The 23939-nt window shown below is 41.4% G+C and overlaps 1 protein-coding gene across 3 annotated transcripts in view; it reads right to left on the reverse strand.

Annotated features, from left to right (window-relative positions):
• RHBDL2 (rhomboid like 2) overlaps positions 1-23939 on the reverse strand; it is a 64461-nt gene that overhangs the window by 35432 nt on the left and 5090 nt on the right. The window contains exon 1 of one of the 3 annotated variants that reach the window (XM_082614560.1): positions 15136-15231. The exons of the other annotated variants lie outside the window; for them this stretch is intronic. The gene's annotated coding sequence lies outside the window, so the exon portion shown is untranslated. Of the gene's footprint in view, positions 1-15135; positions 15232-23939 lie in introns of those variants that run through there. 3 annotated transcript variants of the gene reach the window in all.

Genomic DNA, 23939 nt, shown 5'->3' on the forward strand with positions numbered 1-23939 from the left:
TGCAAATCAATCAACGTGATACACCATATTAACAAACTGAAGGAGAAAAACCATATGATAATCTCAATAGATGCAGAGAAAGCTTTCGACAAAATTCAACACCAATTTATGATAAAAACCCTGCAGAAAGTAGGCATAGAGGGAACTTTCCTCAACATAATAAAGGCCATATATGACAAACCCACAGCCAGCATCTTCCTCAATGGTGAAAAACTGAAACCATTTCCTCTAAGATCAGGAACAAGACAAGGTTGCCCACTCTCACCACTCTTATTCAACATAGTTTTGGAAGTTTTAGCCACAGCAATCAGAGAAGAAAAGGAAATAAAAGGAATCCAAATTGGAAAAGAAGAAGTAAAGCTGTCACTGTTTGCAGATGACATGATACTATACATACAGAATCCTAAAGATGCTACCAGAAAACTACTAGAGCTAATCAATGAATTTGGTAAAGTAGCAGGATACAAAATTAATGCACAGAAATCTCTGGCATTCCTATATACTAATGATGAAAAATCTGAAAGTGAAATCAAGGAAACACTCCCATTTACCATTGCAACAAAAAGAATAAAATATCTAGGAATAAACCTACCTAAGGAGACAAAAGACCTGTATGCAGAAAATTATAAGACACTGATGAAAGAAATTAAAGATGATACAAATAGATGGAGAGATGTACCATGTTCTTGGATTGGAAGAATCAACATTGTGAAAATGACTCTACTACCCAAAGCAATCTACAGATTCAATGCAATCCCTATCAAACTGTCACTGGCATTCTTCACAGAACTAGAACAAAACATCTTAAAATTTGTATGCAAACACAAAAGACCCCGAATAGCCAAAGCAATCCTGAGAATGAAAAATGGAGCTGGAGGAATCAGGCTCCCTGACTTCAGACTATACTACAAAGCTACAGTAATCAAGACAGTATGGTACTGGCACAAAAACAGAAAGATAGATCAATGGAACGGGATAGAAAGCCCAGAGATAAACCCACGCACATATGGTCACCTTATCTTTGATAAAGGAGGCAGGAATGTACAGTGGAGAAAGGACAGCCTCTTCAATAAGTGGTGCTGGGAAAACTGGACAGGGACATGTAAAAGTATGAGATTAGATCATTCCCTAACACCATACACAAAAATAAGCTCAAAATGGATTAAAGACCTAAATGTAAGGCCAGACACTATCAAACTCTTAGAGGAAAACATAGGCAGAACACTCTGTGACATAAATCACAGCAAGATCCTTTTTGACCCACCTCCTAGAGAAATGGAAATGAAAACAAAAATAAACACATGGGACCTAATGAAACTTAAAAGCTTTTGCACAGCAAAGGAAACCATAAATAAGACCAAAAAGACAACCCTCAGAATGGGAGAAAATATTTGCAAATGAAGCAACTGACAAAGGATTAATCTCCAAAATTTATAAGCAGCTCATGCAGCTCAATAACAAAAAAACAAACAACCCAATCCAAAAATGGGCAGAAGACCTAAATAGACATTTCTCCACAGAAGATATACAGACTGCCAACAAACACATGAAAGAATTCTCAACATCTTTAATCATTAGAGAAATGCAAATCAAAACTACAATGAGATATCATCTCACACCAGTCAGAATGGCCATCATCAAAAAATCTAGAAACAATAAATGCTGGAGAGGTTGTGGAGAAAAGGGAACACTCTTGCACTGCTGGTGGGAATGTGAATTGGTACAGCCACTATGGAGAGCAGTATGGAGGTTCCTTAAAAAACTACAAATAGAACTACCATATGACCCAGCAATCCCACTACTGGGCATATACCCTGAGAAAACCATAATTCAAAAAGGGTCATGTATCAAAATGCTCATAACAGCCCTATTTACAATAGCCCAGAGACGGAAACAACCTAAGTGTCCATCATCGGATGAATGGGTAAAGAAGATGTGGCATATATATACAATGGAATATTACTCAGCCATAAAAAGAAACAAAATTGAGCTATTTGTAATGAGGTGGATGGACCTAGAGTCTGTCATACAGAGTGAAGTAAGTCAGAAAGAGAAAGACAAATACTGTATGCTGACACATATATATGGAATTTAAGAAAAAAATGTCATGAAGAACATAGGGGTAACACAGGAATAAAGACAGAGAACTACTAGAGAATGGACATGAGGATATGGGGAGGGGGAACGGTAAGCTGTGACAAAGCGAAAGAGAGGCATGGACATACATACACTACCAAACGTAAGGTAGATAGCTAGTGGGAAGCAGCTGCATAGCACAGGGAGATCAGCTCGGTGCTTTGTGACCCACTGGAGGGGTGGGATAGGGAGGGTGGGAGGGAGACGCAAAAGGGAGGGGATATGGGAACATATGTATATGTATAACTGATTAAATTTGTTGTAAAGCTGAAACTAACACACCATTGTTAAGAAATTATACTCCAATAAAGATGTAAAAAAAAAAAAGAATACAATCCAATTTTTGTAAAAAGTAATATATTGTGACACAGGAAAACATCTGGAGAATTAACCATGATTATATCTGCATGATAGGATTTCACTAGGTTTTTGTCCTCTATGCAGGAGTAGGTACAGATTTTGTGTACCCTGAAGCTTAAACAATTAGGGAGGGGGGGTTCTTTGGAAAAAGTAATATAAAATTAAAATTACAAAATAAAAAAATTATAAATGTACATACACTGCTTTAGAAGGAACCCATGCAAGTAGAAGTCTGAAGATTAAGCTTTATTAGTTTCACAAGTAATCCAGCCAAAACAATCCTAAAAAAGAAGAACAAAACAGGAGGTATCACACTCTCTGATTTCAAACTATATAAAAATCCACAGTAATCAAAACAGTATGGTACCGGCACAGAAACAGACAGACATGTAGATAAATGGAACTGAATAAGGAGCCCAGAAATGAACTCATACTTATACAGGCAATTAATCTACAACAAAAGAGGCAAGAATATACAATGGGGAAAAGACGTCCTCACACCACATACAAAAATAAACTCAAAATGGATTAAAGACTAAAATGTAAGACCTGAAACCATAAAACTTCTAGAAGAAAACACAGGGAGTCTGCTATTTAATATCAGTCTTAACAATATTTTTTTGGATATGTCTCCTCAGGCAAGGTAAACAAAAGCAAAAATAAACAAACGAGACTACATCAAACTAAAAAGCTTTTGCACAGCAAAGAAAACTATCAACAAAGGAAAAGGCCACCTGCTGAATGGAAAAAGATGTTTTCAAATGATATATCTGACAAGGGATTGATATCCAAAATATACGAAGAACTCATACAATTCAACATCAAGAAAACAAACAACCGGATTGAAAAACGGCCATAGGGAGAGATTGGTTCAAGATGGCGGAGTAGAAGGACATGCTCTCACTCCCTCCTGCGAGAGCACGGGGATCAAAAGTGACTGCTGAACAGTCATCAACAAGAAGACACTGGAACTCACCAAAAAAGATACCCCACATCCAAAGACAAAGGAGAAGCCACAATGAGATGGTAGGAGGGGCACAATCACAATAAAATCAAATCCCATAACTGCTGGGTGGGTGACTACAAACTGGAGAACACTTATACCACAGAAGTCCACCCACTGGAGTGAAGATTCTGAGCCCCATGTCAGGCTTCCCAACCTGGGGGTCCAGCAAAGGGAGGCGGAATTCCTAGAGAATCAGACTTTGAAAGCTAGCAGGATTTGATTACAGGACTTCGACAGGACGGGGGTGGGGGGGGAACAGAGATTCCACTCTTGGAGGGCACACGCAAACTAGCATGCATATCGGGACCCAGGGGAAGGAGCAGTGACCCCATAGGAGACTGAACCAGACCTACCTGCTAGTGTTGGAGGGTCTCCTGCAGAGGCAGCGTGTGGCTGTGTCTCACCATGAGGACAAGGACACTGGCAGCAGAAGTTCTGGGAAGTACTCCTTGGCGTGAGCCCTCCCAGAGTCCACCATTAGCCCAACCAAAGAGCCTGGTACTATCCAGTGCTGGGTTGCCTCAGGCCAAACAACCAACAGGGAGGGAACCCCGCCCCACCCATCAGCAGACAAGCAGATTAAAGTTTTACTGAGTTCTGCCCACCAGAGCAACACCCAGCTATACCCACCACCAGTCCCTCCCATCAGGAAACTTTCACAAGCCTCTTAGATAGCCTCAACCACCAGAGGGCAGACAGCAGAAGCAAGAAGAAGGACAATCCTGCAGCCTGTGGAACAAAAACCACATTCACAGAAAGATAGACAAGATGAAAAGGCAGAGGGCTATGTACCAGATGAAGGAACAAGATAAAACCCCAGAAAAACAAGTAAATGAAGTGGAGATAGGCAACCTTCCAGAAAAAGAATTCAGAATAATGATAGTGAAGATGATCCAGGACCTTGGAAAAAGAATGAAGGCAAAGATCGAGAAGATGCAAGAAATGTTTAACAAAGACCTAGAAGAATTAAAGAACAAACACCTAGAAGAATTAAAGATCACACAAACAGAGATGAACAATACAACAACTGAAATGAAAAATACACTAGAAGAAATCAATAGCAGAATAACTGAGGCAGAAGAACGGACAAGTGACCTGGAAGACAGAATGGTGGAATTCACTGCTGTGGAACAGAATAAAGAAAAAGGAATGAAAAGAAATGAAGACAGCCTAAGAGACCTCTGGGAGAATATTAAACATAACAACATTTGCATTATAGGGGTCCCAGAAGGAGAAGAGAGAGAGAAAGTACCAAGAAAATATTTGAAGAGATTATAGTCGAAAACTTCCCTAACAGGGGAAATGAAATAGCTACCCAAGTCCAGGAAGTGCAGAGAGTCCCATACAGGATAAACCTAAGGAGAAACATGCTGAGACACATAGTAATCAAACTGGCAAAAATTAAAGACAAAACTTATTGAAAGCAGTAAGGGAAAAATGACAAATAACATACAAGGGAACTCCCATAAGGTTAACAGCTGATTTCTCAGCAGAAACGTTACAAGCCAGAAGGGAGTGGCATGATATACTTAAAGTGATGAAAGGGAAGAATCTACAACCAAGATTACCCTACCCAGCAAGGATCTCATTCAGATTCGATGGAGAAATCAAAAGCTTTACAGACAAGCAAAAGCTAAGAGAATTCAGCACCACCAAACCAGCTCTACAGCAAATGCTAAAGGAACTTCTCTAAGTGGGAAACACAAGAGAAGAAAAGGACGTACACAAACAAACCCATAAAAATTAAGAAAATGATAATAGGAACATACATATCGATAATTACCTTAAACATGAATGGATTAAATGCTCCAACCAAAAGACACAGGCTCGCTGAATGGATACAAAAGCAGGACCCATATACACGCTGTCTACAAGAGACCCACTTCAGACCTGGGGACACATACAGCCTGAAAGTGGGGGGATGGAAAAAGATATTCCATGCAAATGGAAATCAAAAGAAAGCTGGAGTAGCAATATTCATGTCAGATAAAAAAGACTTTAAAATAAAGAATGTTACAAGAGACAAGGAAGGGCACTACGTAATGATCAAGGGATCAATCCAAGAAAAAGATATAACAATTATAAATATATAAGCATCCAACATAGGAGCACCTCAATACATAAGGCAACTGCTAACAGATATAAAAGAGGAAATTGACAGTAACACAATAATAGTGGGGGACTTTAACACCTCACTTACACCAGTGGACAGATCATCCAAACAGAAAATTAATAAGGAAACACAAGCTTTAAATGACACAATAGACCAGATAGATTTAACTGATATTTATAGGACATTCCATCCAAAAACAGCAGATTACACTTTCTTCTCAAGTGCGCATGGAACATTCTCCAGGATATATCACATCTTGGGTCAAAAATCAAGCCTCAGTAAATTTAAGAAAATTGAAATGATATCAAGCATCTTTTCCGACCACAACACTATGAGATTAGAAATCAATTACAGGGAAAAATAAACGTAAAAAACACAAACACGTGGAGGATAAACAATACATTACTAAATAACCAAGAGATCACTGAAGAAATCAAAAAGGAAATCAAAAATACCTAGAGTCAAATGACAATGAAAACACGACGATCCAAAACCTATGGGATGCAGCAAAAGCAGTTCTAAGAGGGAAGTTTATAGCAATACAAGCCTACCTCAAGAAACAAGAAAAATCTCAAATAAACAATCTAACCTTACACCTAAAGGAACTAGAGAAAGAAGAACAAACAAAACCCAAAGTTAGCAGAAGGAAAGAAATCATCAAGATCAGAGCAGAAAGAAATGAAATAGAAACAAAGAAAACAATAACAAAGATCAATAAAACTAAAAGCTGTTTCTTTGAGAAGATAAATAAAATTGATAAACCATTTAGCCAAACTCATCAAGAAAAGCAGGGAGCAGACTCAAATCAATAAAATTAGAAATGAAAAAGGAGAAGTTACAACAGACACCACAGAAATACAAAGCATCCTAAGAGACTACTACAGGCAACTCTATGCCACTAAAATGGACAACCTAGAAGAAATGGATGAATTTTTAGCAAGGTATAAACTTCCAAGACTGAACCAGGAAGCAACAGAAAATATGAACAGACCAATCACAAGTAACGAAATTGAAACTGTGATGAAAAAAAATCTTCCAACAAACAAAAGTCCAAGACCAGATGGCTTCACAGGCGAATTCTATCAAATATTTAGAGAAGAGCTAATACCATCCTTCTCAAACTCTTCCAAAAAATTGCAGAGGAAGGAACACTCCCAAACTCATTCTATGAGTCCACCATCACCCTGATACCAAAACCAGACAAAGATACTACAAAAAAAGAAAATTACAGACCAATATCACTCATGAATATAGATGCAAAAATCCTCAACAAAATACTAGCAAACAGAATCCAACAACACATTAAAAGGATCATACACCATGATCAAGTGGGATTTATCCCAGGGATGCAAGGATTCTTCAATATACACAAATCAAACAATGTGCTACACCATATTAACACACTGAAGAAGAAAAACCGTATGATCATCTCAATAGATGCAGAAAAAGTTTTTGACAAAATTCAACACCCATTTATGATAAAAATTCTCCAGAAAGTGGGCATAGAGGGAGCCTACCTCAACATAATAAAGGCCATATACAACAAACCCACTGCAAACATCATTCTCAATGGTGAAAAACAGAAAGCATTCCCTCTAAGATCAGGAACAAAACAAGGATGCCCACTCTCACCACTATTATTCAACATAGTTTTGGAAGTCCTAGCCATGGAAATCAGAGAAGAAAAAGAAATAAAAGGAATACAAATTGGTAAAAAAGAAGTAAACTGTCACTGTTTGCAGATGACATGATATTATACATAGAGAATCCTAAAGATGCTACCAGAAAACTACTAGAGCTAATCAATGAATTTGGTAAAGTAGCAGGATACAAAATTAATGCAAAGAAATCTCTTGCATTCTGATACACTAATGATGAAAAATCTGAAAGAGAAATTAAGGAAACATTCCCATTTACCATTGCAACAAAAAGAATGAAATACCTAGGAATAAACCTTCCTAGGGAGACAAAAGACCTGCATGCAGAAAACTATAAGACACTGATGAAAGAAATTAAAGATGATACAAACAGATGGAGAGATATACCATGTTCTTGGATTGGAAGAATCAATATTGTGAAAATGACTATACTACCCAAAGAAATCTACAGATTCAATGCAATCTCTATCAAATTACCAATGGCATTTTTTACAGAACTAGAACAAAAAATCTTAAAATTTATATGCAAACACAAAAGACCCCGAATAGCCAAAGCAGTCTTGAGGGAAAAAAATGGAGCTGGAGGAATCAGACTCCCTGACTTCAGACTATACTACAAAGCTACAGTGATCAAGACAATATGGTACTGGCACAAAAACAGAATATAGATCAATGGAACAGGATAGAAAGCCCAGAGATAAACCCACACACTTATGATCAACTAATCTGTGACAAAGGAGGCAAGGATATACAGTGGAGAAAAGACAATCTCTTCAATAAGTGGTGCTGGGAAAACTGGACAGCTACATGTAAAAGAATGAAATTAGAACACTCCCTAACACCATACACAAAAATAAACTCAAAATGGATTAGAGACCTAAATGTCAGACCGGACACTATAAAACTCTTAGAGGAAAACATAGGAAGAACACTCTATGACATAAATCACAGCAAGATCCTTTTTGATCCACCTCCTAGAGAAATGGAAAATAAACAAATGGGACCTAATGAAAATTAAAAGCTTTTGCAAAGGAAACCATAAACAGGATGAAAAGACAACCCTCAGAATGGGAGAAAATATTTGCAAACAAATCAACAGACAAAGGATTAATCTCCAAAATATATAAACAGCTCATGCAGCTCAATATTACAAAAACAAAAACCCAATCCAAAAATGGGCAGAAGACCTAAATAGACATTTCTCCAAAGAAGACATACAGATGGCCAACAAACATAAGAAAAGATGCTCAACGTCACTAATCATTAGAGAAATGTAAATCAAAACTATGATGAGGTATCACCTCACACCAGTTAGAATGGGCATCATAAGAAAATCTACAAACAACAAATGCTGGAGAGGGTGTGGAGAAAAGAGAACCCTCTTGCACTGTTGGTGGGAATGCAAATTGATACAGCTGCTATGGAGAACAGTATGGAGGTTCCTTAAAAAACTAAAAATAGAATTACCATATGACCCAGCAATCACACTACTGGGCATATACCCAGATAAAACCATAATTCAAAAAGACACATGCACCCCAATGTCCATTGCAGCACTATTTACAATAGCCATGTCATGGAAGCAACCTAAATGCCCATCAACAGATGAATGGATAAAGAAGATGTGGGGCTTCCCTGGTGGCGCAGGGGTTGAGAGTCCGCCTGCCGATGCAGGGGACACGGGTTCATGCCCCGGTTCGGGAAGATCCCACATGCAGCAGAGCATCTGGGCCCGTGAGCCATGGCCGCTGAGCCTGCGCGTCCGGAGCCTGTGCTCTGCAACGGGAGAGGCCACAACAGTGAGACGCCCACGTATCGAGAAAAAAAGAAAAAAAAAGAAGATGTGGTACATATATGCAATGGAATATTACTCAACTGTAAAAAGGAACGAAATTGGGTCATTTGTAGAGTCGTGGATGGATCTAGAGACTGTCATACAGAGTGAAGTAAGTCAGAAAGAGAAAAACAAATATCGTATATTAACGCATATATGTGGAACCTAGAAAAATGGTACAGATGAACTGGTTTGCCGGGCAGAAATAGAGACACAGATGTAGAGAACAAATGTATGGACACCAAGGGGGTAAAGCAGGGCTGGGTGTGGTGGTGGTGGGATGAATTGGGAGATTGGGATTGACATATATACACTAATATGTATAAAATGGATAATTAATAAGAACCTGCTGTATAAAAAAATAAATAATATAAAATTCAAAAATTCAAAAAAAAGAAAAGAAAAGAAAAACGGCCAGAGGACTTGAATAGACATTTTTCCAAAGAAGACATACAGATGGTCAACAGGCACATGAAAAGATGCTCAACACCACTAATCATCAGGGAAAGGCAATGAAAACCACAATGAGGGAAATTTCCTGGCAGTCCATTGGTTAGGACTCCACACTTTCACTGACATGGCCGAGGGTTCAGTCCCTGGTCTGGGAACTAAGATCCCACAAGGCGTGAGGCGTGGGCACCCCCACCAAGAAAACCACAATTGCGAATCACTTCACACCTTTCAGAATGGCTCTTATCAAAAAGTCAACATAACAAGTGTTGGCCAGAATGTGGAGAAAAGAGAACCCTCCTTCACTGTTGGTAGAAATGTAAATTGGTGCAGCCACTATGGAAAACAGTATGGAGGGTCCTCAAAAAATTTAAAAAAGAACTACCATATGAACCAACAATTCCACTTCTGGGCATTTATCCAAAGAGAACACTAGAACAGATATATGCCCCCCTATGTTCATTGCAGCATCATATACAACAGCCATGATATGGAAGCAACCTAAGTGCCCATCAGTAGATGAATGGATAAAGATGTGGTGTGTGTGTGTGCATACACACACACACAGGAATATTTCTCAGCCATGAAAAAGAATGAAATCTTGCCATTTGCAGCAACATAGATGGACCTAGAGGGTATTATGCTAAAAGAAATGAATCAGACAGAGAAAGACAAATACTGTATGATTTCAATTATATTTGTAATCTAAAATCAAAACAGGGACTTCCCTGGTGGTCCGGTGGGTAAGACTCCAAGCTCCCAATGCAGCAGACCTAGGTTCAATCCCTGGTTGGGGAACTAGATCCCACTTGCATGCCACAGCTAAGAGTGTGCATGCCGCAACTAAAGATCCCTCATGCCACAACTAAGACCCAGCACAAGCTAAATAAATAAATAAATAAATAAAAAGTAAAAAGTAAAATAAAAAACAAAACAAATGAACAAACACAACCAAATGGAAACAGAGTCATAGATACAGAGAACATACAGGTGTTTGCCAGAGGGGTGGTGGTGGGAGGAGGTGAGAAAAAGGTGGGAGATTAAGAGGTACAAACTTTCAGTTACAAAATAAATGTCACAGATATGAAATGTACAGTGTGAGGAATACAGTCAATAATTATGTAATAGCTTTGTATGGTGACAGATGACAACTAGACTTTTCATGGTGATCATTTTGAAATGTACAGAAATAATGAATCACTGTGTTGTACACCAGGAACTAACAGTGTTGTAGGTCAATTATGCTTTGAAAACAAGCTCATACAAAAAGAGATCAGATTTGTGGCTACCAAAGGGGTGGGTGGGAGGGGGAATTCGCTGAAGGTAGTCAAAGGGTACAAACTCCTAGTTATAAGGTAACAGTACTAGGGATGTAATGTACAACATGATAAAGATAATGAACACTGCTGTACATTATAAATGAAAGTTGTTAAGACAGTAAATCCCAAGAGTTCTCATCACAAGGAAAAAAAATTGTTTCTATTTCTTTAATGTTGTGTCTATATGAGTTGACAGATGTTCACTAAACCTACTGCGGTAATCATTTCGTGATGTATGTAAGTCAAATCATTATGCTGTACACCTTAAACTTAAAAAAAATAAGATATAATAAAAACAAAGTCATATCTATGAGACCTTTGCTGGACCCTAAAGTCTCAAGCACTGTACTATTTCTTCCCTCCCCTTGTGGCCCAGTGTCTTGAAGGAGGAGTTCGTATCCACTAAACATCTTATCATCTGCATCCCCCACTGAAACTGCTCTGCTGAGTTATGCCCTTAAAACAAGTCCACTTCAGTCATGATGTGAGTCCTAAGGAAGTGTGCAGAGCTCCCCAGTCTCTTCAAAGCACATCCTCATGCAAATTCTCACGTACTCCTCCGAACAATCCGGGAAGAAAGAAGACAAGCAGTATCTTCCCAATTCTCATCTTCACCCTTCCTCACAGAGCTTCCTGTTGCAATCCCTTCATCCCTGCCTTTCATCCCAACCATATTCCATCTCCTGGCTTCCTTCTCCCACTCCCCAGCCACAGGCCACAGAGGATCCTCTGCACACTTCAACGACTCTGTCGTCCTGCAACTGGACTTCTCTAACGTGGTGGAGAAAGACACAGTGTCAAGGTCACTAGAGGGCAGGTACACAGGCTAGACAGACCTGGAAAGTGGTCATGTCTTATTTTTATGTGCAACCCCAGATAATAGCCCTGGACCTGGGACCCTGAGCCATAGAATGGGGGTTGCCAGGGGCTGGGGGACAGGGGGAATGGGGAGTTATATGTTTAATTGGTACTATACAGAGTTTCAGTTTGGGAAGATGAAAAAGTTCTGGAGATGGATGATGGTGATGGCTGTACAACAGTGTAAATGCAGTGAATGCCATGAATTGTACACTTAAAAACGGTAAAAATGGTAAATTTTATGTCATGTATATTTTACCACACACACAAACTAAACAATAATATTAAATTTTCAAAGTCACTGTGAAGACTAGATAGAATATACTGTTTGTCACCAGCATGGGCTTAATCAACGGTATCCAATACTACTGATATCTTCAGCTTAGTCCAGTGTATCTACACTTCCTAAATGGCCCAAAATAAAGTTTTTCACTGGAATTTTTTTTAAAGTCATGAGCCATAGAGCCAGATGACTGGGATTAAAACACAGCTCTACAACCTATCAGCTGTAAAGTAACCTTAAGTAAGTCACTTAAATTCTCTGAGCCTCAAATTACATTTTTTAAGAATTGTGGTAAAATAAACATAAAATTAACCATTTAAAAGTGTACAATCCGGTAACATTAAATACATTTGCAGTGTTGTGCAACCATCACGACTATGTAGTTCCAAAACTTTTGCATCACCCCAGACAAAACCCCCATACCCATTAAGCAGTCACTCCCCATTGCCCCCTCCCTCCAGCCCCTGGCACCCACTAATTTGCTTTCTGTCTCTATGGATTTACCTATTTTAGATATTTCATATAAATGGAATCATAAAATATGTGGCCTTTTGAGTCTGGCTTCTTTTACTTAGAAAAGTCTTCAAGGTTCATCTGTGTTGTAGCATGTATCAGTACATCATTCCTTTTTATGGCTGAATAATATTACATTGTATAGATAGATATACAAACAAAACCATATTGTTTATCCATTCATCTGTTGAAGGGCATTTGGATCGTTTCCACCTTTTGGCTACTGTGAATAGAGCTGCTATGAACATTCCCATACAAGTTTTTATTTGAATACCTGTTTTCAATTCTTTTAAGTATATACCTAAGAGTCGAATCGCTGGGTCATATGGTAATTCTATGTTTAATTTATTGGAAAATCTTCAGATCCCATTTTAAAGTCGGGATCATGATAGCACTTACCTCATAGCATTATGGGGAAAATTATTTGAGACAATGCACGTAAAGCACTTAGAACAGTTTCTGGCACATAGTAAACACTCCATAATTATTAGTTATTACTGGCTATGTATGGATGGATGAGTGGGTATGTGGATGGATGGATGGACAGACAGAAGGGATGGGGCTGAGTTTGGGGTCTATTTTCATGCTGCAAGTTACTAGGAATCAGGTCACAATTCATTTTCAAATGTATTCCATTAGGCAAGGTCCCACATTACAATAGGTTATATCCAATAAATTTAAGGAAGAAGAGAATTCCCCTTTTATTTATTTTTCCCCAGTAACTTTGCTGAAAATAAAGGCTTCTTACCTCCCACTCACCCAGCCTCCCAGGGTCAGACATTAAGTCTGTAGAGATAACTATTTTATTAATTTTCCTTGCATATTGATGGTTATTTATAGTTTCTTTCATGTCTCATAAATAGCAAAACGAGTATGGATTTAAGATCAGCAGCTCTTAAACACAAATATTAAGGCATTTTAAAAAATAAGTTCAATTAGGAGTGATTAACATTGTGTTAATAAGCCCTATTGTAAATTTAAATATCATACATGATCATTTCATGAGGAAAGTTCCACATTGTGAATAACACAACTTTATAAAAGGAGCTAGAAAAACAAGGATTACATTTTCCCACAATTTTTCTTTTTTCCAGATTTCAAAATTTCCAGAAATGTTACGACTTCAAGCCCATCATTTTAGATATTTTAGTGAAATATGTTTCCTGTGCTGCAAAGGTATCTGACCCATTCAGTTTAGCTAAGACTCACTGTGTGTCTGCTTTCTTCCTTGGCACGTGCAGTAAAGGGATCTGACATCTAGACCTACCTACTGTAGATTCCAGAAACAGATGAACATGTTGGTAGTGATGGTGGCATTTTGTTTTGACCTCTCTTCTCGGTCGGACACTGTCACACTCTGACTTCTGTACCTCTCTGTGTGCCTGTTCCTTGGGACAGAGGCCTCTCTCTGGTTCATCTCATCTCCAGCATCTAGTGCTTGATGCTCACAGGTGCTGCTTCTAGTCTGACATTCCCCGTCCCTGCCATTCCTATTTATCTTCTGCATCCACACCTGAGTTTCTGAGCACACTTCACCACATTGGAAACATTACTGACCAGATTGGCAACAATGAAAAAGACTGATTCATACTTACAAGGCTGTGTGGAAATGGGTGCAATTTATGAGGTATAAATTGATTCAGCCTTTTCACAAGGCAATTGGGCAGTATCTATAAAATATGAAATGCATATACCTTTCAACAGAACCTTTCTACTTCTAGAAATCTATGCTACAAATGTATTTGAGCAAATACTCAAGGCTATCTTTCAAAGATGCCCAGTGCAGAACTATTCAGAGTAGTGAAAACTTACAAAGAACCTGAACGTACTTTAATTGGCTTGTTGTATTTTCTGATAGTTCTACTTCTTAGGTAGTTCATCCTTATACTGTGCTGAAATCTGCTCACCAGACCTTCTGCTCCTGGGTCAAAGGTTTCCCTCCCTAGGGCCTCACAAAGCAAGTCTAATCTAAGATCATGTCATTAATTGTGTAGGTGTGGCCTGTATACTCTATGGGTTCTATAGGTCATAGTTGGGATAGAATATCTGAATTTTCTAGATTACCAGAATTTTCAGAGGCTCAGTTTGACAGCACAAGAGCCTCAAAACAAGCCAGCAAAGATTACAACACATTACAGTCTCACAGAGATATAAAAACATCCACAGCTATCAAATTATTTACTTGGTCACTCTCATCAGTGTTACTCATTGAGTGAAATTGTTTACCACACTGACTGTGCTTTCTTACTCATTAAGCAAAGATCATGCAGGTTTCTTGAGCTTTCTTTAATGTTGACTTGATATTATGCCTCACCTCCTACCTTTTATCTGTAGCAAGTGGCTGCCAACTCTTTGTTGAAATACACACACACACACACACACATTCAGATCAAAAGTGGGTGGCCCTGCCATGAAATGTTCTCATCCTACCCTCTGGGAACAACTGGGGGTGGCTTGTTAAAAAGAATGTTGGAAGAGTAGAAAAGACTCATAGCCTTCTGGTTAAAAATGGAGACGTTCAAGAACCAAAGACCTTCCCTTCAAGTTAGCAATTATTCTTAAGAAGAGGAAAAGTGGAAAGAACTTTCCTACTTTCTGACCTTACCTGGTATAAGCATTGCTCATGTTACAAGTCATGTAGCCAGTGCGTTGGCCAAGGATTGGAAAGAGCAGGCTGTGCTCATTTATCCAGAACAATCATCTGCCTTAAAAAAAAAAAAAAAAAAAATCTGTAGAAAAAGAGATTTCCATAAGAAGATTTAGGACTCCCCTGGCAGTCCAGTGGTTAAGACTCTGCGCTTCCACCACAGGGGGCGTGGGTTCGGTACCTGGTGGGGGAACTAAGATCCCGCATGCCACGTGGTGTGACCAAAAAAAAAGATTTACCCAGGAGACTCGACATTGGCAAGGGATTTTTCCAAAGACCTTTTAGGTGCCCTCATTCACTATGTACTGATATAGACAGAGTAAAGGGACAAAGTAGATAAATAGTTATTTCCACCAGAGGATTGTAAGTAAAGAAAAAAATTATGGGAGACCCCTGTAAGTTAATGATCACTCAAGAAAGCAGGTTTGCTTAACCATAAAACCAAGCAGGCTTGCTTAGCAGTGAAACCATGCTACAGAAGCATGAGACATGCCCCCAAACAATAATACAATGGTGGCATGAGACCCACATGCTGTCCAGTGAGCTCAGTAAGTTAACGACCCTTAGGACATGCTCTCTGCACACATAAAAAAACAATAATTTATGGAAAGGTGACATTTCAAAGTGAAAGACCCTCATTGTACTGAGACCTGAAATAATGTTTCCATAGTGCCATGACAGTCCTGGCTTGACCACATAGGGACAAGAAAACTCCCCGCCCCAACATAGAGGAGGAGCCGATGATGGAAGCGTGACGTCTATTCAAAAATGAGGAAGGTGGTCTTTCCCCCTTCCCCACTTTTCCTTTGATTATAAAACTGTAGCTCACTAAGTTCTTCTTCTCACCTGCCCGACTGTAAGCATCACAAGCGTCCTATTCTAATAAATCACTCTTATCTATCACTTTGCCTCTCGCTGAATTCTTAATGTGCTGAGACATAAAGGACTGGAGGTCCTCAGAGCCCCCTGAAATGCCACTTAGCAGTTTCAATGCCACATAGTGTCTCCCAAAATTGTTATAAATTATAGCCAGAAAATTTTAAGTCAGTGACTTCCATAACCAAGTAGGACCCTATGGGGCCTTCCCGGGACAGACCTCTCCCTCATATCCTCTGCTTTAGCTCCTCTCTGACGTACCTAGGTAATAGTATCTGATGCACATTTCCTGAGTTGTTTTGCAGATGCTAAACCACCCACCAAATGGAAGACGTTAACTACCTGATGATCATGACCACATAGTCCCCAGGCCTCCTGGAGCCTAAGGATTGATAATGTTAACTCCTGTGACACCACCCTGTTACCTCACCATCAGAGAAGTGTACACCAGCTGATCACATACCTTGGGTCACCCCTCCCTCACCTTGCCTTTAAAAAATGCTTTGCTGGGCTTCCCTGGTGGCACAGTGGTTGAGAGTCCGCCTGCCGATGCAGGGGACACGGGTTCGTGCCCCGGTCTGGGAAGATCCCACATGCCGCGGAGCGGCTGGGCCCGTAAGCCATGGCCGCTGAGCCTGCATGTCCGGAGCCTGTGCTCCACAACAGGAGAGGCCACAACAGTGAGAGGCCCACGTACCACAAAAAAAAAAAAAAAAAAAAAAAAAGCTTTGCTGAAACTCATCAGGGAATTCAGGTGTTTTGAGCACTTGCTGCCCCGGACTCCTTGCTTGGTGCCCTGCAGTAAACACTGCACTTCCCTTCACCAAAACCTGGTGTCAGTAGATTGACTTTAGCGTGTAGGCAAGTCAACCCAGGTTTGGTTGTATAACACTTCCACTGTATTCTTTTGATAACACATGTAATGGTCATTTGTCAGTTTTCTCGGCGAATTCCTCATCTCATGAATCTGGGTGGGCAGCAGGGACCATTTCCCAGTAAAGCTAAAAATGCTCAGTACTCACTTTTCCAGGTCCTTAGGCAGCTAGAGCTCAGGTATGTGACCTAGGCTTGAACAATCAGCTGCATTTGCTTAGAATTTTGGGGACTGGAGCTGGGGATTGGGAAGATTCTTACAGCAGTGTACTTTAAAGCGGTGGCAGCGGTATCTGGTGTCCATCCAGCCTTGCCATTGGAGTCAGTGTGGCACCCAGAATCCAATGCCATCTGTGTCTTTGATGCAGGCTGAAGCAACGAGCATGCAGCAGCGACAAGGGGGCCTACCTGGCTCTGTGATTTTGGTGTACTTGTAGGTGCCTGGTCTCCGTGTGTTTCTGCTTATTTCCCAAACTTTGCTTCCTTCCAGTGATTTTGTAACCTAACATGATATTGTGATATACTAAGAAGTACATATTCGGTCTTCATCCCCAGTTCCAGGCACTGATCTAAAACCCTTGGAATTTCCTGAGTGATAGGGGTGAGAGGAGTATCTTTTGTTATTCATAGTAAATTTTTTTTCAACTGTACCTGAGTTTATGCTAATGAAGTGATTCTTAGAGGGTGGGACCTGGTTGCCAGAGGAAACAACCATGTGATTAGAGGGTTGGAACTTTCAGTCCCCACCTGTGGGATGGGGAAAAGGGCTCGAGATTGAGTTTAACGACCAGTGGTCAATAATTTAATCAATCATCCCTATGTGATGGAACTTCCATAAAAATCCTAAACAAATGGGTTTGGAGAGCTTCCAGTTTGGAGAACAGATCAAGGTGCTGGGAGGGTAATGCACCCAGAGAGGGTGCGGAAGCTTTGCATCCATTCCCCTTGCCCTATGCACCTCTTCCATTTGGCTGCTCCTGCGTTGTAATCTTTATACTAAACTGATAATAGTAGGTAATGCCCTCTCCTGAGTTCTGTGAGCTACTCTGGCAAATTATAGAACACAAGAGGGGGAGAGGTCACAGAAACCCCGAATTTATGGCCATTTGGTCAGAAACACCAGAAGCCCAGGCTTGCAGTTGGCATCTGAAGTAGGAAGCAGTCTTATGGGACGGAGCCCTTAATCTGTGGGATAGCCAGTGTCAGAATTGCATGGTGTGGGGCTTCCCTGGTGGCGCAGTGGTTGAGAATCCGCCTGCCAATGCAGGGGACACGGGTTCGTGCCCTGGTCCGGGAAGATCCCACATGCCGCGGAGCGGCTAGGCCCGTGAGCCATGGCCGCTGAGCCTGCGCGTCCGGAGCCTGTGCTCCGCAACGGGAGAGGCCACAACAGTCGGAGGCCCGCGTACCGCAAAAAAAAAAAAGAATTGTATGGCATGGAAAACCCACACATTTGGTGCCAGAAATGTGAGTACAATGAGCAAAATAGATTTTTTAAATTTTACTACCCAATGGGCATTCAATAAAATTCATTTACTGGTGTAATCAGCCAGAATCAGAATCAGAATCCCTTACAACCAAGAACCTAACTACTATACCTGAATAGCCAAGGAATTCTTCTAAACTCTATCTGGGGTCTTCCTGTTGCAAGCTAAACTCATTTCTTGCTCTGTGTCTGGGAGACACAGTGTAAGGACAGCACAGAACTAGGGGATCTGTTTTTCGGTCTCACTCTGCCACTTCCTGGCTGTGTGACCTGGAGCAAGCCCCTTCCCAGCTCTGAGCCACAGTCCTCTCACCTGCACAGGGAACACTTTGGACTAGACCAGCAGTTCCCCACACTGGCTATGCCTTAGAATCCCCTCAGGCCTTTGTTTTTCAACATTTGCTTTTATACAGATTCCTGGGCCCCAGTCCCAAAGAAACTAATTTAATAAGATTTAGCAAATTACTGACACTTATACCAGTAAAGTGGAGGCCTCAGCACCTTTGAGAACCATAGACAAGGCTCTCCAAGGTCCACTCCATCTCACAATCTCTGTGATCTTCCAATGGAAGGCAGACACCGTTTTATTGCTGTATTCCTCATGCCCAGAAAGTTCCTGGCGCACAGGTGTTCAGAAAATACTTGTATCTGAGTAAAAGGTAAACAAACTCTCTGCAACTTTTATGTAAATCTAAAATTGTTCCAAAATATGAAGTTTATTTAAAAGAATACTGGAAGGAAGAAGGGAAGGAGAAAGGAATTCCACGTACACGTTAACTAAGAGTTTTGTGTTACTTTATATTGAAAAGTACCTCCCCTCACACTTTTCCTCTGCACACGCCCTCCCCCCCCCGCATCCCCACCCGCCATCATCATTCTGCCATCACTGAGCTGTCAGAGGAGACCTGCAGAGCCACCATGCCGTAGGGGTTACAAAAGGGACTGTCACCTGTCTTTGAGGAGCACCAGTCCTTGTGCTTGGCACTGTGAAGACCCGAATTCTACTTCGCTCAATATCTTACAGAATTATTGTAAGCATCAAATGAAAGAGTTGCCATAGGGCTTCCCTGGTGGTGCAGTGGTTGAGAGTCAGCCTGACGATGCAGGGGACACGGGTTCGTGCCCCGGTCTGGGAAGATCCCACATGCCGCGGAGTGGCTGGGCCCGTGAGCCACGGCCGCTGAGCCTGTGCGTCTGGAGCCTGTGCTCCGCAACGGGAGAGGCCACAACAGTGAGAGGCCCACGTACCGCAAAAAAAACCCAAAAAAACCCCAAAGAATCGAATGAAAGAGTTGCCATAATAGTGAGCACCTACTGTGTGCCGGGTTCTATGCTAAACACTTTACGAGCGCTCTCTTCATTGCTGCTTACGACAACCTTGTAAGGTGGGATAATAACATCCCCATTTTATGGATAAAGAAAAAGAAACTCAGGCTTCCAGAGTAACTTGCTCAAGGTCATACAGCTAGTGAGGAGAAGGCTAAGATAGGAGCCTTTGAAGGTGTCTGACTCCAAAGACCCCGTGTGTTGCTCTGCCCTGTGATCTCTAGGTAACGAGTGTTCAAGAAGTGTACATAGGGCTTCCCTGGTGGTGCAGTGGTTGAGAGTCTGCCTGCCGATGCAGGGGACATGGGTTCATGCCCTGGTCCGGGAGGATCCCACATGCCGTGGAGCAGCTGGGCCCGTGAGCCATGGCCGCTGAGCCTGCACGTCCGGAGCCTGTGCTCTGCAACGGGAGGCCACAGCAGTGAGAGGCCCGTGTATAAAAAAAAAAAAAAAGAAGTGTGCATATTTATTTTGATTATTTTCATCCCATCCTTCCCTCTTCCCTAACCTCCCTCTTCTTCTTCCAGCTCCCCAAACAGGCCCAGACTAGACCCTGAGAGTTCCCAGATGGGAGCTACAGAAGAACTGGCAGGCAGGGCTGGGAATCCCCACCATTCCCATTACTGACACAGGGAATCAAGATGGAGACAGGCGTCCAGGAAAGGAAAAGGATTTGATTCTCTGAGAACCCGAGGACTAAGTCAGGCTCACCTTCCCTTCTTAACCTCACCCAGGAGAGCGCTGCCAAGGGCACCAATCTTAGGACAACTCCTCTTTGGCAGAAGAGGCTTTCGATCATTCACTTGTGCTGTTTCCCAGCTGCATTCAAACAAGTAGGTTTCAAACATCTGAACTGTGTTTTTTTTAAACAGCTGGCCCACCCACTCTTTGGTACCAGGGGGGCCCTTGCAGAGGCCGAGTCCAGCCTTGATGTGGCCAGGGTGCCCAGGAGGCTGGGCGACAGACTAGGCTGGGTATACCCAATTGCTGCCCAGCTGGGCCTAATGGGGAGACATTCAGTGGTGTTGCTAGGCAACCTGGTAATTGGAGAGGCCACATTGGCCTAGGGGCCACAGAAACTAACAGCCTCCTTCATCACACTGCAAACCATTATTATGCCCCATCCCAGAGGCCTGCAGCAATCGCTCTGTGGTTATAGCCTGAAAAAGTGCTTTTTTAGCTCCAGAAATTAAGATACAGCTTTTCAAATGTATGGGTTTGTGGTTGTGGTTGTTTTCTTTTCGCTACATCTCTGAGGATACACTTGAAACAAATAGGCAAAGGATTTTAAAACACAAAAAGAAAAAAATGCCTTCGCAAACCGCCTTTTCCAAAAGTTTTCCTTCTTCCTGAAGCAAAGCAAACTTGCCCTCAATTGTGAGGGCAGCTAAGGTAGGGAATCCCACAGCTGTGGCTGCGGTTGCACAGGGCGGGGCACCAGGACCTTGGTCACGTTCAAGACCTCTCAGTGGAATAACTTCTTTGTGTCTCTCCCATTCAAAGACAGTCACAATACCTCCCCTTCCCAACTCACAGAACCACTTTCACTTGTGGGGATTTGTTTGTTGGTTGGCTTGTTTTTTGTTTGTTTTTTTAATTTTCGGCCATGCCATGCAGCTTGCAGGATCTTAGTTCCCCAACCAGGGATCGAACTTGGGCCTACAGCAGTGAAAGTGCTGAGTCCTAACCACTGGACTGCCAGGGAATTCCCATCACTTGTTTGTTTGTTTGTTTTTTAAGATTTTTCTTTTTGATGTGGACCATTTTTAAAGTCTTTATCGAATTTGTTACAATATTGCTTCTGTTTTATGTTTTGGTTTTTTGGCCACGAGGCATGTGGGATCCTAGCTCCCCGACCAGGGATCGAACCCATACCCCCTGCGTTGGAAAGTGAAGTCTTAACCACTGGACCCCCAGGGAAGTCCCACTCATGTTTTTTTTGTGTTTGTTTGTTTGTTTGCTGTACGCAGGCCTCTCACTGTTGTGGCCCCTCCCGTTTCGGAGCACAGGCTCTGGATGTGCAGGCTCAGCAGCCATGGCTCACAGGCCTAGCCACTCCGCGGCATGTGGGATCCTCCCGGACCGGGGCACAAACCTGAGTCCCCTGCATTGGCAGGCGGACGCCCAACCACTGCGCCACCAGGGAAGCCCCCGCTCATGTTATTTTTTTTTTTTTTTTTTTTTTCTTTATCATGAGTTTTATTTTATTTTATTTTTTTTTTAATTTTTTATTAGTTTCTGCTTTATAACAAAGTGAATCAGTCATACACATACATCTGTTCCCACATCCCTTCCCTCATGCATCTCCCTCCCTCCGCTCATGTTATTTTGATGAAGCCTCCCAGCTGCCTTGTGAAGAAGACACCATTTTTATTCCCATTTTACAGATGAACGACTAAGGCAAAAAGAGGCACCCATGATTGCACACCTAGTCATAGCAAAGCCAGAGCAAAATCCCATTCTTCTGAGGCTAGATCCTGATCTGCTCTACTATACCCCACTGCCACCCTACAGAGCTATTTAAGATATTACATATATTTGTGTACTCTATTATAATATGAATAATAGTAATAATAATACGTACTGGTGTAGAGACAAAAACTTCATCTTGTATCTGATACTATCCTCAACACATCATTCTTATTCATTGTGGTCAGGCTTTCAAAGCTGCCTCATGTACACTAAGGAATAGAGTCTGGAAGAATTCCCAAAGACAGACACACTATTTAACTAGGTTAATGACCCAGCCCACCAGAGCACAGTGCTCTGCAACAACCCTCCTTAATTCAGGGAGTTGGCTCTGTTTGATAACATTATGATACTCTTTCAGTCCCTTAAGAGGCAGAATCATTGCTTTCATTAGATATTTCCAGGTATTTTTCAAAAAGGCTTTCACTGCCTCATCTACAGTGGTCCATTGATAATGACCAACTGTGCTGATCTGCACAGGACTAGGGATTTCTTGGGATATGGGACTTAGGGTGCTAAAATCAGGATAGTCCTGGGCACACCAAGGACAGCTGGTCACCATCTACCTCAGAATCATCTGGAGAAGTCAGGTGAAGATGGCTGGTTCTAATCCTAGGGCAGTAGTTCTTAACCCTGGATACACATCAGTATTGTCTGAGGAGACTGTAAAACAGTGTTGATGTCTGAGCTCACCCCAATTAGTGGAATTAGGGCCTCTGGAGCTAGGGCCTGGGCACTGGGATTTTTTAATGTGCAGCCAAGACTCAAACCCCCTGCCCTAGAGATTTGGATTCTGGGCTGGGGTCTTGCCCAGGAATCTGCCTGTCTCTTTAACAGCTTCCCTGGGGATTCTCATATACACTATGGTTTGAATTCTTATGTGATGTGTGACTTCATTGGACAACATACCCTGAATGCCTTGTATATGTTAGGCTCTGGAAACACAAAGAAAAAAACAAAAACAAAACCACTTCCTGTTCCCCAGGCCCTCCCTATCCAGTGGGGAATAAAGACTATAAATTGTTCCAACACAGTATACAGTAGTCCCCCCTTATCCACAGAGATACATTCCAAGTCCCTCAGTGGATGCCTGAAACTGCGGATAGCACCAAATCCTAGACATGCAATGTTTTTATTCCTATAGGTACATACCTATGATAAAGTTTAATTTATAAATTAAACATTAACAATAATAACTAATAATAAAATAGAATAATTAAAACAATATACTGTAATAAAAGTTATGTGAATGCAGTCTCTCTCCAAATACCTTATTGTACAAATTTAATGCCTTTTCCATCTTAATTAAGCACTTATCATGCTCTGTGGCTGTAACTTTTGCAGTTGGAGGTGAGACAGCAAAACTAGCATGAAGTTCTTTTTCCTTCACAATTTCACAGACAGAAGATTCATTTGTAACATAGATCTTAGCAACCTCAGCATACGATTTTTTTTCTTTCCTTGTTTACTTTTTTGGCCACTCCATGCAGCTTGTGGGACCTTAGCTCCCCTACCAGCGATAGAACTCGTGCCCCTGCAATGGAAGCACAGAATCCTAACCACTGGACTGCCAAGGAAGTCCCCATTTTTCTTTCCTTATTAAGTGGAGAACTTTTACCTTTTCACTTAAAGGAAGCACAGAGTCCTAACCACTGGACTGCCAAGGAAGTCCCCATTTTTCTTTCCTTATTAAGTGGAGAACTTTTACCTTTTCACTTAAAGGAAGCACTTT

Source organism: Mesoplodon mirus (genome assembly GCF_964341445.2).
Source record: "Mesoplodon mirus genome assembly, chromosome: 3".
Classification (NCBI taxonomy): domain Eukaryota; kingdom Metazoa; phylum Chordata; class Mammalia; order Artiodactyla; family Ziphiidae; genus Mesoplodon; species Mesoplodon mirus.